This window comes from Cetorhinus maximus, chromosome 10 (genome assembly GCF_964194155.1).
Source record: "Cetorhinus maximus chromosome 10, sCetMax3.hap1.1, whole genome shotgun sequence".
Lineage (NCBI taxonomy): Eukaryota > Metazoa > Chordata > Chondrichthyes > Lamniformes > Cetorhinidae > Cetorhinus > Cetorhinus maximus.
In genome coordinates, this window is record NC_135888.1 from 42,728,111 (window position 1) to 42,743,067 (window position 14,957).

A 14,957-nucleotide genomic window follows, 5' to 3' on the forward strand; every position below is an offset into this window, starting at 1 on the left:
GAGCAGCTCCAGCTTGAGATGCGCTGGAGATCCCTGACCTGCCACTCCCCCTGGGGCTGCTAAAGCTCTAAGCCTGCCAGCTCTCTGACTGGGCCTGCAGCATCGGGAGCCCACTTTCCATCCTAAATAGGGCAGCAAAAAGCTGAGGTGGCCAATTAGGAGGCCTTGTAATGCATTGGAGAACTGGCCATGATTTTGTACTCCAGTCATACTCCCTTTCCATGTCCATTACAGCCCTCTATCAGTTATGCTCGGTAGTAGATAGTGAGTCGTACAATGAGTGAGTTCAGTGTCATTATCACATCTCGTACTCTGGCACATCTCAAGTAGGAAGCTCATCTAACAAATCTCCCTGGAATTTAATTCAGATGTCAGGAATTGTTTATTTCAGGCTTGCCCAACCTTTTTGCATTGGGAGCCACATTTCAAAATTTTTCTCACTCAAGGGGCTGATGAGCATATTTCAGACAGATAAATTTTGGCACAGCAATGAACATGAAATTCAAAATAAAACAGGTATGAAAAGAAACAAAAAACAGAAAATGCTGGAAAAACTCAGCAGGTCTAACAGGATCTGTGGAGAGAAAGACAGAGTTAACGTTTCGAGTCCGTATGACTCTTCTTCAGAATTCTGTCTTTCACAGATGCTGTCAGACCTGCTGAGTCTTTCCAGCATTTTCTGTTTTTGCCTCAGATTTCCAGCATCCGCAGTATTTTGCTTTTATATTTATGAAAAAAAACACCTTGCGGAGCAAGAAAACAATGGGGAGAATTTTCTCCTTGTCGGGGGGCTTGTGCGTGGGCGGGGGCGGGTGCAGGCGGGCAGCTGATTGACCCCCAATAGGCTGGGCGCCGCCATTTTACATGGACAGGCGTGACGCGTGCCGAAAGCGCTGAACGCTCCCTGCGCGGGCGGGGGCAGTAGGCTGAGTCGGGGAATGCGCTCTTTCGTGCATGCACGTGAAAGAGCGCAGAAATCTCCCTGAGGCATGGAGCTGCCTCAGGGAGATTAGTTTCACATATAAAACATTGAATGAAGGGAAAAAAAAGCTTTTAAGGACATGTCCCCTCATGTAAAACTGTCCCATGAGCTGGGACATGTCCATTAATGTTAATTAAAAAAATTTCCAACACTTTGAAGACTTTCATGAAACCTCATCCTCCCTGTGGATGAGGTTCCACGAAAATTGTGAAGGCCGCCTGGGCTCTTCACCTGCCCGCCAATCTTAAGGTTGGACGGGCAGCTCAGATCAATGATTTAATTGCTTGTTAAATGGCCTTTGACAGTTTGGCGGGCGGAAAATCTGAATGACCTGCGGTGGCGTCGGAACGCACGCCCAGGATCACCCCACGTCATTTTACACCTCGGCGAGTGGACCCCACCCCCTGCTTGCTGAGCCGAAGATTTTAACCAATAAGTAATAATAGGGCGAGTGTGTGTGTATGTGTGTGTGGCTCACTCTCAGTCTCTGGGTGCTTACCCTCACCCTTACCACTCACCCTCACGTACTGTGACAATGGATGAGAATGCAGGATGGTGTGTGTGGGTGAGGGTGAATGAGAACCCTGATACCAGGAATGAGACAGACTTACGGACACACTCTGTCCTTGTACGTACACTCCCCCACACACTCTTTCCCTTCCTCACAAACCCCCACATACACTCTCACACCCCCTCCCCAACTCTCCCACACCCCCTCCCCCACACTCTCTCACACCCCCACACTCCCTCAGACCGCTCCACACTCCTTCAGACCCCTCCACACTCTCTCAGACTCCCTCACACTCTCTCACACCCCTCACAATCTTTGAAACCCCAACCCCCCAAACTCCCTCCCACAACCCCCACACCCTCCCACAACCCACCCACACTCTCTCACAAGCCCCCCATACTCTCTCACATCCCCTCCCACCACCCCCCACATTCTCACACCACCACACTCTCCCAAAGCCACCCCATACTCTCCCACACCCCCCACACTATCTCACACTCCCACACTCTCTCACACCCCCACATTCCCTCAGACCCCTCCACACTCCTTCAGACCCCTCCACACTCTCTCAGACTCCCTCACACTCTCTCACACCCCTCACAATCTCTCAAACCCCAACCTTCCACACTCCCTCCCACAACCCCCACACCCTCCCACAACCCACCCACACTCTCTCACAACCCCCCATACTCTTTCACACACCCCCATACTTTCTCACAACCCTCCCACACTCTCTCACACATCCCCACCCACACTCTCCCACATCCCCCCCACACTCTCACACCCCCACACTTTCTCACACACCCCACACTCTCTCACACACCCCCACACTCTCTCACGCACCCCCACACTCTCTCATGACCCCCCACACTCTCTCAAACCCCCTCCAATACTCTGCCACATCCCCCACACTCTCATACTCCCCACACTCTCCCACAACCACCCCACACTCTCCCACATGCCACCACACTCTCTCACACCCCACCTGCCCACACTCTCACACCCCCAACACTCTCTCATACCCCTCACACTCTCTCACCCTCCCCCCCCCCATGCTATCTCACACCCCTACAGACTCTCTCACACCTCCCCATTCTCCCTCACACTCTCTATCAACACTACCCTCCCCAACCAACACTCTGTCTCTCACACAGTTTCCAGTCACTCACTCTCTCAGATGCCAATGGGTACTGCCCCTGCTGCCTTGTGTTCCACTTCAACCTGCCTGGGCCCCATAGGAACTTGCCTGAGCCCTGCTCTGGGCCATCTCTGAACAAGGGCAATTAGGGATGGGCAATAAATGCTGGCCTAGCCAGCAACGCCCACATGCCATGAATGAATTAAAAAAAACCTCCACTCCCTTGTCCACTCTCCTCCAAACCTCCACCTCCTGGGCCCCGAACTCACCACTGCTGGTTTTCACTGCTCCTTCAATCACAGATTGTTTCTATCCCACATTTACTAGTGAGCCTATTAGCAGCGAACGTTGGAGAGAAACGGCCTGTGATTGGAGAAGCAGCTCCATGCAGAATCTTCCATTCAAACTTACCTGTTTGACAGGCATTTTGAAAAATAGCTCCGGGGCCTGTGTAGAGGGGCTTCGCGGGCCGCATTCGGTCCATGGGCTGTGTGTTGGGCAAGCCTGGTTTATATGAATGTTGTCGTTCTATATCGCCAGCCTCTATTGTAATTCTGTTGTGGCTATGTGTTAAAAATAACAGTCAGTAATTGTAGTATAAGGGTGTTCGGCATAGCAAGGGTTAATTTGGGACTGGAGCAAATTACTGCCCAAAGTGTGATGTAAAGAATCACATGGCAAGAGACCTGGGTTAGACTAGGAGAATGCAGGGACCCATGTAGAAGTAAGCATGGAGTTAGCTCATCTTTTTTTTATTCATTTGTGGGATGTGGGCTTCGCTGGCTAGGCCAGCATTTATTGCACATCCCTAATTGCCCTTGAGAAGGTGGTGGTGAGCTGCCTTCTTGAACCATTGCAGTCCATGTGGTGTAGGTACACCCACAGTGCTGTTAGGGAGGGAGGATTTTGACCTAGCGACAGTGAAGGGCTATTACCTGTACATATGTATATAGTTATGTGTTACCAATAAACAGTTAATATTCAATCTTACAAGCCTCTGAATCTCTTTGTGAGTCCTACTGAACAGAACATATAACATCTTACAACATGGTGGCAGCTAATGGAAGAACCCAGAGTCCCAGAGAAGCTGGTGAAGAAATCCAAAATCTGAAAAACTGAAAGGATAGCATTCTGACCTGACTGAAGAGTGCCTGAAGTGAAGACACAGCGGCAGATCGCCTGAAAAGAAACTCCATTGCAGACCTGGGAGTTGAAAGGCAGAAGAAAAATCCACTGTGCAGCTAAGGACTCCACCATAGCCTCCACCACCACCTCCACGTGGAGGCCCATTATGAATCCCCATCAATCACAGAGCTAAAGGACTTAGCAAGGGTGAGCATAAATTCAGTTCGAAGCCAGAAGGAGCTTTTAAAAGTCTTCAGGGCTTTAAACAATCAGAGCAGCCCATTTCAAAAATCACCAGGGCCAGCCCAGGTTCAGAGTCAGCGCCATGTCACTTGGCAGCTGAGCTCACCGAAAGAGGAAAAACAACACTAAGGTTTAAAAACCTCAGCCAAAGCCATGAATCACTTGCCTGAAAATTCCCTAATAATGCTATAAAAGGCCCAAGTCTTTGACTTTAAAAATTGCTGCAGGAAATCGATCATCTTTGTGTCAGGACTGCAATCATTGTGCCAAAACCCAAAAAGCGTGGAAAGAACCTTTGAAAAAACAGCTACTGCGGTCCCATCTTTAAAAGTTGAACTGCTTTTTAATCTGTACTCCCCTGAACTTAAAAGCAACCGTGGACAACAAATCAACATCACCAGACCAATTTAGACTGATCCAAAGGCCAGAGCAAACAAAATTGGAGACTTTGGTGAAAAAGATTTTTAAGATACAAGATAGCTTCAGGATTAGATAAAAAAGACACAAGCTGAACAAATGAATGCACTACTTTATTCAATAGGTCTAATAGCAGATGATATCACTGAGAGGCATGGAATAAATGAATCTTCAGATAAATTTGAAGATGTTCTGAAATACATCTGCGATACATATTTTAATTTAAGCAAGAAGATTTTAGATCGAGCAAAATGCAACAAATGTTTCCAACAGCCTGGAAAACCACTTGACTCTTTTATAAACTAATTATATAGATTGGCTGAAGGCCTGTGACAATGGTGACCTTAAGTCAGAACGCCTAAGAGGCAGAATTGTAGATGGAGTGGCTGACAATGCTCTTTCAGATATACTACGGGCCAAAGAAGATCTGACTCCAGAAAAGGCCATTCAAATATTCAGGCAGTGCGAAATCCACCAACAACACTGATCCATTTTACAAGATGGAGTTAAGCCATGGTATAGAGCAGGCTTGCCCAACATTTTCGCGTGGCAGGGGGCACATTTCCATTTTTTTCTCACTCAAGGGGCCGATGAGCATATTTCAGAAAGATACATGAATTTCAAAAAAAAAATTGAGCGTGAGGAAAAGAAACAACTTGCTGAGCAAAAACAAGACAATGTCAAAGCAATAAATTGATAATTTAAAAAAGAGTAATTAATAAAAATTACATTAGAGAGTGAACGCGACAGAGTGTGTGTGACTGGCTCAATCCCAGCTTCAGGTTGCTCACACATTTACACTCACCCACTGTGTGAGTGGATGTGAATATCTGTTTGTGTGTGGGGGGGTGAGGGTGAGTGAGAATTCTGAGACTGGGAGTAAGCCAGACACACACACTTTCTCTCACACACTCTCTCTCTCACTCTCACACACACTCTCTCTCTCACTCTCACACACACTCTTTCTCTCTCTCCCTCTCTCACACACTCTCTCGCTGTCACACTCTCTCTCACATATACCCTCTTGCTCTCATACACACTCTCTCTCTCGCACACACACATTATCTTTCACACACTCTCTCGCATACACCCACTCTCTCTTTCTCCGGGGGGGAGAAGTGATTGTGCTGTGGTATTGTCACTGGACTAGTAATCCAGAGACCCAGGATAATGTTCTTGGGACCTGGGTTCAAATCCCGCCACAGCAGGTGGTGGAATTTTAATTCAGTAAAAATCTGGAATCAAAAGCCTAATGCTGACCATGGAATCATTGTTGACTGTTGTAAAAACCCATCTGGTTCACTATTGTCCTTTAGGGAAGGAAATCTATCGTACTTACATGGTCTGGCTTACATGTGATTCCAGACCCACAGCAATGTGGTTGACACTTAACTGCCCTCTGAAATGACCTAGCAAGCTACTCAGTTGCAACAAACCGCTACAAAGGCACAAAATAAAGAATGAAACCAAACGGATCACCTGGCATAGACCTAGGCACCGTAAATGACAGTATCGGTAGGATTGACCACCGCACAGTCATTGTGGAGACAAAGTCCCGCCTTCACATTGAGGATACCCTCCATCATGTTATGTGGCACTACCACCGTGCTAAATGGGATAGATTTCGAACAGATCTAGCAACTCAAGACTGGGCATCCATGAGGTGCTGTAGGCATCAGAGGCAGCAGAATTGTACTCAAACACAATCTGTATCCTCATGGCCTGGCATGTGCCCCACTCTACCATTACCATTAAGCCAGGGGATCAACCCTGGGTCAATGAAGAGTGCTGGAGGGTGTACCAGGAGTAGCACCAGGCACACCTAAAAATGAGGTATCTATCTGGTGAAGCTATAACACGGGACTACTTAGGTGCCAAATAGCATAAGCAACATGGTAGACAGGGCTAAACAATCCCACAACCAATGGATCAGATCTAAGCTCTGCAGTCCTGCCACATCCAGTCGTGAACGGTCGTGAACAATTAAACAACTCACTGGGAGAGGAGGCTCCATAAACATCCCCACATTCAATGATGGAGGAGCCCAGAACATTAGTGCAAAAGATAAGGCCGAAGCATTTGCTACAATCTTCGGCCAGAAGTGCTGAGTGGATGACCCATCTCAGCCTCCTCCGGAAGTCCCCGGCATCACAGCCTTCAGTCTTCAGCCCATTCGATTCACTCCACGTGATATCAAGAAATGGCTGAAGGAACTGCATACTGCAAAGGCTATGGACCCTGACAATATTCTGGCAATAGTACTGAAGATTTGTGCTCCAGAACTTGCCACGCCCCCAGCCAAGCTGTTCCAGTACAGCTACAACACTGGCACCCACCGGTCTATGTGGAAAATTGGCCAGGTATGTCCAGTACAAAAAAGGCAGGACAAATCCAATTACTGCCCCATCAGTCTACTCTTCATCATCAATAAAGTAATAGAATGGGTCATCAACAGTGCTATCAAGCAGCACTTGCTTTGCAATAACTTGCTCACTGATGCTCAGCTTGGGTTCTGCCAGGGCCATTCACTCCTGATTTCATTGCAGCCTTGATTCAAACTTGGAGAAAAGAGGTGAACTCGCGAGGTGAGGTGAGAGTGACTGCCCTTGACATCAAGGCTGCATTTGACTGAGTGTGGCATCAAGGAGCCCTAGCTAAACTGGAGTCATTGGGAATCAGGGGGAAAACTCTCCACTAGTTGGAGTCATACCTAGCACAAAGGAAGATGGTTGTGGTTGTTGGAGGTCAGTCATCTCAGCTCCAGGACATCGCTGCAGGGGTTCTTCAGGGTAGTGTCCTAGGCCCAACCATCTTCAGCTGCTTCATTAATGACCTTCCTTCCATCATAAGATCAGAAGTGGGGATGTTCGCTGATGATTGCACCATGTTCAGCACCATTCTCGACTCCTCAGATCCTGAAGCAGTCCATGTCCAAATGCAGCAAAACCTGGATGATATCCAGGCTTGGGCTGACAAGTGGCAAGTAACATTCGTGCCACACAACTGTCAGGCAATGATCATCTCCAACAAGAGAGAATCTAACCATCACCCCTTGATGTTCAATGGCATTATCATCACTGAATCCCTACTATCAACATCCTGGAGTTACCATTGGCCAGAAACTGAACTGGACTAGCCATATAAATACTGTGGCTACAAGAGCAGGTTAGACGCTAGGGATCCTGCGATGAGTAACTCACCTCCTGACTGCCCAAAGCCTGTCCACCATCTACAAGGCACAAGTCTGGAGTGTGATGGAATACTCCCCACTTGCCTGGATGAGTGCAGCTCCTACAACACTCAAGAAGCTGGACACTGTCCAGGACAAAGCAGCCCACTTGACTGGCATCACATCCACAAACATTCACTCCCTCCACCGCACAGTAGCAGCAGTGTGTACCATCTACAAGATGCACTGCAGGAATTCACCAAGGCTCCTTCTACAGCACCTTCCAAACCCACGACCACTACCATCTAGAAGGACAAGGGCAGCAGATAGATTAGAACACCACCACCTGGAAGTTCCCCTCCAAGTCTCTAACCATCCTGACTTGGAAATATATCGTCGTTCGTTCACTGTCACTGGGTCAAAATCCTGGAACTCCCTTCCTAACAGCACTGTGGGTGTACCTACACCACATAGACTGCAGCAGCTCAAGGAGGCAGCTCACCACCACCTTCTCAAGGGTAATTAGGGATGGGCAATAAATGCTCCCAAGCCAGCAAAGCCCACATCCCGTGAATGAATTAAAAAAGAATCTCCCTCACACACACTTAATCTCTCCCTCTCAGGCACTCACTCTCTCTCCCACACTCTGCCTCTCACTCACACACCAGCCAGCACCCCCCAGCCCCTAACCATGAGCCCCACAGCCAGAGCTTGTAGCCAGCGTCTTAGGGCCAGGCCCCTGCAGTCTCTCATTCCACCATGGCCCCTGCCACCTCTCTACCTCATGGCCCCACAGTCTCTACTCCCCATGGCCCCGCAGTCTGTTTTCCCCCAGGACCTATGACGACTCTCCTTCCCCCGTGGCCCATAGCCTCTCCTTCCCTTGTAGCCCAGCAGCCTCCTTTCCCTGTGGACGTGCAGTCTCTCCTCCCCATGGTCCCATGTTCTCTCTCACTCTTTCCCCAAGGCCCCACAGTCTGTCCTTCCCCCATGACCCACGCAATGTCTCCCTCCCCTGTGTCCCCTGCAGCCTCTCTCTTTCCTTCACTGGTGGTCCCGCCAGCCTCTCTCTCACCTTCCCTTGCGGTCCTGGTGGCCTCTCCTTGTCCCATGGCCCCAAAATCTCTCTCTCTCCTTCCCCCATGGCCACCCGGACCCCTTTCCCCATCGCCCCGGCAGCCCCTACTTTCCCCATGGCCCCACAGCCTCTCCTTCCCCTGTAGACCTGCAGCCTCATCTTCTGTTGGATCCTTGTCACCAGTTTGTTGGGACTTATGGATCCTGGTTGCACATTTGTTGTGGGATGGCCAAGTTGGTACAATAGACAGAGCTGATCAGCAGACACTTCTTAGGTGGAACAAATTCTGTTTATTTACAAAGGTACTCAACAGCTACACTTGTGTGCTTTCAACTCAAACCCTATCTCCATTCTTCAGGTTACTAACTACAGGCTACCGATTACAGAGGTAGCCCACGCTACTCCTCTGTTGGCTACATAAGATCATGTGGCCTTCCTTTATAACATCCTTCTTAAAGGTGTACTAGACATTACATAAAACCATAATTACCACATTCCTCCCCTTTACTGGGAAACACATTTTACATTTACAAGTGCAATTTTCACAAAATAGCAAATTATTTACACATGTAAGTAATTTACAAATTCAGTCTTTCTGGGGGCTTCCTTGTACATATAGAAAGCCTCAGCTCTCCAACTTCAGGTGCTTTGTCAGGAACATCCCTTTTTGGTGTTGTCTGAACATCAGGTTCTTCGGTGGGCACCTGTAAATCTGTTTTCTCAACTCTTGCAGGTATAATAGGCACATCTGACACATCAGACTTGTCTGTGCTGGGTTGAGTTCTCTCCACAGGAAATGCTGACCTGGTCGTGATCACTGGTGGAATCAATTCTTGGTGATTTGTTTCTCTCCTCCTTAGATGATCCACAAGTCTCCATATGACCCGGCCTTCCACCTCCATGTGGTAAGATAGAGATCCAGCACTTATTTCATCCGGTAACAACTTTGGTCCTTCTCCAAAGCTCTTCACATATACAGTCTCTCTCATGGTAAATTTCCTGTCATGACTATGCCAGTCGTGTCTAGTTTTCTGACTTCCCTGACTCCTTTCCACCTTCCCCTCTAAATTCGGCATTATTAAACTCAATCCCGTCCTGAAACAGCATTTAAACAATAACTCTGCAGGTGTGACACCTGTTGCTGTGTGAGGGGTGGTCCTATAATGGAAAAGAAAGCTTGCTAGCTTGGTTGCTATGGAATCTCCAGTTAACTTTTTCATGCCTCACTTGAACATTTGAACTGCTTTTTCAGCCAGTCCATTTGAGGAAGATGGTATGGCGAAGTTTTTACATGAGTGATAGTGTTGAGGCTGATAAAGCGTCAGCACTCGTAAATGCTGTGCTATTATCAGGTACGACTATTTCTAGTAGTCCGTTAATGGCAAAACTTTGACGTAGTTTCTCAGTTGTAGCAGCCAACATTGGTGACTTCACCTCATATATGTCCATCCATTTTGATTGGGCATCCAACAATGAACAACATTGTTCCCATGAAAGGTCCAACCTAGTCAATGTGTAACCGCACCCATGGTCTTCCTGGCCACTTGCAAGGGTGTATTGGAGCTGTTGAAGGTAACTTTTGCAATTGCTGACACTGCACACAATTCTTCACCAAGCTCTCTATTTCTCCATCCATCCCAGGCCACCATTGATAGCTGCGTGCTATGGTCTTCATTCGGGAAATTCCTGAATGTGCACTATGTAGTTTAATTAACAATGGCTTTCTTCCCTTTGGATGAACAATCACTCGTGCTCCCCACAATCAGCTACCATCTTGGCTGCTTATTTGATGTCTTCTGTTAAAGTACGGTTTCATTTCATCAGATACGGGCTCTTGTGACCAACCATGAAGCACTTGTTCTCGTACTTTGGATAAGACTGGGTCTCAACTTGTCCAGTCTCTGATCTGTCGAGCACATACTGGCGATGAATCTAAGAAATTTAACAAGAAAACTAGTTCTTGTGGAACTGGGACATCCTTATCTTTTTCTTGTAAGGGCAAACAAGCATCAGCATTTGCAATTTGATTTCCAGGCCTATGGACGAAAGTATACTTGCGTGCTGCAAGGATCAACGTCCATCATTGTATTCTTGCTGAGGCTATGGGTGGTATAGCCTTGTCCTTGCTGAACAATCCTAGCAATGGCTTTCTGCATGGCTACGCAGTCTCTCCTTCCCCCGTAGCCCCCATAGCCTCTCCTTCCCCCAAGGCCGCACAGCCTCTCCCCGCCTCATGGCCCCACAGCCTCTCCTCCCCTAATGGCCCCACAGCCTCTACTTCGCTCATGGCCCCACAGCCTCTCCTTCCCCCGTAGCTCCCACAGCCCCTCCTTCCCCTGTGGCCCTCCAAGCCTCTCCTTCCCTCGTGGCTCGCAGCCTCACTGCCAAGCCGTGGGAATGGCTGGGAATGGATTTATTCGTGTTTAATTGCAGACCCTTCCTCATCGTGGTAGATTACTTCACCCAATGGATTGGAGTGAAGCAATTACACATGATGACCAAAGAGGCAGTCATGAGACCCTTGAAGAAAATGTTTGCGAGCCAAGGCATCATGGACCAGGTGGTGTCCGTTCACAGCCCACAATTTGCAAGTGAATATTTGCCATCAGTTACAGTTATCAACACCTTACCAGTTACCCACAATCTAAAAGTGAGGCAGAAAAAGGTGCCAGGAAAGCCCTTTTGAGAAAAAATTTCCCAATGGCACTTTTAACATATAGACCCACCCTGCTACAATGTGGATTGGCCCCATCAGAGGGCCTGATGGGCCAGAAACTTCACACCCAACCCCCAATGCTGCCAAAGAAACTAATCCCAGGGTTGGCAGCCAAGGACTACTGGAAGGTCCAGGACTGGGAACAGTCCTACAGAAGAGGCAGGCGACCACCTACAATAGGAGGTACCGCACTAGAAACTGGCTCCAGTTACAATGGTGATAAGCTGTGGATCAGGGACCAAAAAGAGAGGGCTTGATTGTCTGGAGAGATGATGACCAGCCAAGATCATACTGATATATACCCCAGAAGACACAATCAGGCGGAACAGGGGGAACTTCCTTCTCACCCCTAGAAGCAAACCTCCTACTATACATTTAAGCAAATCAGATGAAGACAACCAAGTGCCAGAAACACAGAATACTAGATTCAAACTCCAACTCAACAAAACTTACCCAAAGCAACTGAGCCTATCACTCTTCCAAACATGGCCAGAAAGAGATCCGGGAAGATTGTCAAACCTCCAGACTGTCTGAATTTATAAAGCCAGAGACTTGAGTAAGGAAGAAGGGGTAGCATGATTGTACTGTAAATATGTTGGGTAAAGGCTTGGGAGGAGGTGTGGCATAGCAAGGGTCAATGGGGGACTGGAGAACAGTACCGCCCACACTGTGATGTAAGGAATCACATTACAAGAAACCGAAGTCAGTCTTGGAGAATGCAGAGACCTGTGTAGAAGTAAGCATGGAGTTAGCTCATAGTTTGGGCTATACCCTGTACATATGTTGATAGTTACGTGTTACCAATAAACAGTTAATGTTCGACCTTACAGGCCTCTAAACCTCCTTGTGAGACCTACTGAACAGAACATGCAACATCTTACAACAGAAACCTGCCCAGAAAGCACCAATTGCTTTTCCATTGTCTTTGATTATTAATATTGCTAATGTCAGTTTCCTATTTGAGATATGTTAAATGGACAAAAGCCAGGACTTTCTGCCTTTCTTTAGCTCCTGGCAGTTTGGCTCAAAGGCAGGAACTGTGATACAAAGTTTATATTATAATTTCCCATTTATATTTGTGCTGACTTATAACTTCTTTGTGTGACTCTTCCAGATTGATGTTCCTGTGAAGATGTGACTCAGAGGGCTGTTCTCCATTGATATACATTTACATATATATTTTCGGGAGCTACTGTGTATTTAGACTGCAGGAGGAATGCATTGATACATCCGCCACAGGATATTCAGCATCTAGAAGAACTATCATTGTCCTCCTCAAGGGCAATTAGGTATGGGTGATAAACGTTGTCCTTGCCAGCACTGTTCACGTTCCATGAAAGAATGAAAAAAATACACAGGACCTCAGCCTAGTGTTTCACCTGAAGACTGGCACCTCTGACACAGCAGCACTCCTTCGTTACTGTACTGGAGTGTCGGCCTGGATTATGTATTCAAATCCTGGAGTGAAACAGCCAGCGGGCACAGGGTGGTATTTGGTCAGTTAGTGAAAAGGATAACACCAACAATTCTATTTTAATATTGACCACACTACTAGGCAGCATTCGTTTCCCAGCACTAGTCACCCTGAGGGCAGCAAGAGTTAAGTTTTGTGGGTCTGCAGTCACCCCTTGCAGGACTTTAATGAAGCAATTACAACAAGGTAGTAACTTTCATAGTCATTTCTCCTGGTGCCAGCCCATAAATTACAAGATTCATTGATTTGTACTCATGGATCTCTGAGTTAGAACCGTAGTGCTATCATCAACAGGTTACCACACCCTTTTACTTACTGCGTCAGCTCTTGTGCCTGCGGGTTTAGGAAAACCCCTCTTGTGCAATTGTATTCTGCAGCATGACCCCTTCACTTACAATGCATCTAGAGTTGGGACTCCTGGAAATCGGCAGCACTCTACTGTGAAGCGAGTGCTTTCTGGGCGTAGAGCCATAACATAGATGGAGACCATTCTACCCGTACTATTTTGGCAGGCTGTTTGCCATCTGCTCTTTCCTGAGCACTGTGTCTTCCTCTGCTTCAACTAGCTATCACATTTCATCTTCAAAGCTTTAATGGTCATTGCCTTATACCATTCTTGTGGCAAAGTGTTTTATAATTCAGCAGCAAGTAGCGTGAAGACCTTTCTGTTAACCTCATTCCTTGGATATGTAGAGCTATGCAGATGGATGAGGAAAGAATTGGGGTCAGACACAAAAGAAGACCTGTAGAGGTCAGTCAACATGGCTCTCCTGCATCACGTAGGCATTCCTTGGAGAAATGTCTTTGGCCCAACAAACTTCAGTGGCTGCTTCATTGAAGACTATCCTTGCAGCAGGAGTTCACTGATGATTCAGCTTCATTCATGATTTCTCTGATAGTGAAGCAGCCCACGCCACTTGACAACAGCACCTGGACAATACCCAGATCTTAGCTTTCCAATATCAGGTAATGGTCACCTCAGGCAAGAAAAAGTCTACCTATCACTCCTTCACCTTCAACAATGCCACCATTACTAAACCCCACCCCATCGGCATCTTGCAGATACTGTGAGATGTTGTAAGCGTTTGCTCACAAAGAGGTTCAGAGGCCTGTAAGGTTGAACATTAACTGTTTATTGGTAACACATAACTACATACATATATACAGGGTATAGCCCAGACTAGGAGCTAACTCCATCCTTACTTTGACACAAGTCTCTGGATCATGCCTGCTCCATGTGCTAACCTGTTCTCTCTCAGGTCTCTTGTCATGTGATTCTTTACATCACACTGTGGGCAGGACTGTTCTCAAGTCCCACATTGACCCTTGCTATGCCGACCACCCTTATACTACAGCAGAGGCTGGAATGGCCATAATGACACTGTAACTACAAAAGTAGGACAGGTGCTGAGTACTCAATGATTAACCCCCATGGCCTGAAACAAAAACAGAAAATGCTGGAAAAACTCAGCAGGTCTAACAGCATCTGTGGAGAGATGAACAGAGTTAATATTTTGAGGCTCTATGACCTTCAGAGCTAAAGAGAAGTAAAAATGTGATGAAATTTATACTGTTTAAGGGGGGTGGATCAGGTGAAGCTGGATAGAAGGCCAGTGATAGGTGGGGGCAAAGGAGAGATTGACAAAGATGTCATGAACTAAAGGACAAAGGGGTGTTAATGGTAGTGGTATGGGCTAAAGGAGGTGCTGATGGTGACATTAAGGTCAGAAAGCAGAATGTGATAATAGCAGGACAAGGGTAAACACTCTGAAAAGAACAACATGAATAAGTGACAGATGGTCCTTGTGGGGGTGGGGTGGGGGGAGGGGATGGTGGTGAGGAAAAAGATCAAAAATAGGATAAAAGGTGGGGATAAAATGATGAATAAAATTGAAAATAAATAAAAATAAAAATAAGTGGATAAAAAATAAAAATAAGAAAATAAAAATAAATATTGAAAAAGAGATTAAAAAAGGGGGGAGGGTGGAGGAGAGAATTCATGGTCTGAAGTTGTTGAATCGGAAGTGCCGAATCGGAAGATGAGGTGCTGTTCCTCCAGCTTGTGTTGAACTTCACTGGAACAATGCAGCAGGCCAAGGACGGA